General features: G+C 41.7%; 1 long non-coding RNA gene across 3 annotated transcripts in view; it reads right to left on the bottom strand.

Moving 5' to 3' along the window:
- Positions 1–243: 243 nt before the first annotated feature.
- Positions 244–1,053, bottom strand: part of LOC109381104 (uncharacterized) — a 25,684-nt gene continuing 24,874 nt past the window's right edge. For all 3 annotated transcript variants that reach the window (XR_002123637.1, XR_002123638.1, XR_002123636.1), the window contains exon 5: positions 244–283. This is a non-coding gene — a long non-coding RNA (uncharacterized LOC109381104). The remainder of the gene's footprint in view (positions 284–1,053) is intronic.

The raw sequence follows: 1,053 nt of genomic DNA on the forward strand, positions 1-1,053 counted from the left end.
CAATTCTGTTAAGGAAATATTGTAGAACCTGCTTATTCTTTATGGGAACCTACATGCTGACGCTGTGAGAAATACTATCAGTAACAAGAGCTATAAATACTGTATTAGTTTGCTAGGAATACCATAACAAAGTTCCACAGAAGGGGTGGTTTAAACAACAGAAATTTATTTTCTCACAGCTCTGGAGGCAAGAAGTCCAAAATCAAGGTGGCAGCAAGGTTGGTTTCTCTCCTTGGCTTGTAGATGGTCTGTCATCTTCCCTGTGTCTTCACATGGTCCCCCTCTGTGAACATGTGCCAATTTTCTCTTCTTAGAATGACATCAGTCATATTGCATTAGGACCCACATATATGATCTCATTTTACCTTAATCATCTCTGTAAAGGCTCTATCCCCAAATATTGTTACATTCTGAGGTACGGGGGCTTAGCACTTCAACATATGACTTACAGGGGGACACGGTTCAGCCCATAGCAGATACAGAGGACAAAACCAAACCGAAATAACATGTGTCAGTGCATCCACATGCAGGCCATTCTTGATTTCAGCATTCGATGTAATGTATCCTTTATTCTTAGGTGAATATATCCATTGAGAATGAAGAGCTCTTCCATGGCAGGGAGGCAGCGTGTGTCAGGCGCTTCTGAATCCAACAGAGCTGGCTTTGAATCTGCTCTGTTACTGACCACTGAGAACTTGGGCAAGCTACTTAATGTAGCTGGGCCTTAGCATTCTTATAAATGAAATAAGGGTAACAATAATGCCTACCTCATAGGATTATTATGAAGATTAAATGGGCAACCTACGAGGTCGGACAATTAGGGTCACGAACTCATTCTAGAAAAAGTGCTACATGCCTCATTGCTGAATATCACTACGGTCACCTTCGAAGTACTCCCCTTGGGAAGCTATGCACCAATGCCAGCACCTAGTCCACCCTTCAAAGCAATTTTGGAATTCTTTTTCTGGAATGGCCATCAGAGCTGTCGTCGTATTACCCTTGATGTCCTGAATGTCTTCAAAATGTCTTCCTTTCAATATTTCCTTTATCTTT

This window comes from Hipposideros armiger, unplaced genomic scaffold (genome assembly GCF_001890085.2).
Source record: "Hipposideros armiger isolate ML-2016 unplaced genomic scaffold, ASM189008v1 scaffold_44, whole genome shotgun sequence".
NCBI classification, from domain to species: Eukaryota; Metazoa; Chordata; class Mammalia; order Chiroptera; family Hipposideridae; genus Hipposideros; species Hipposideros armiger.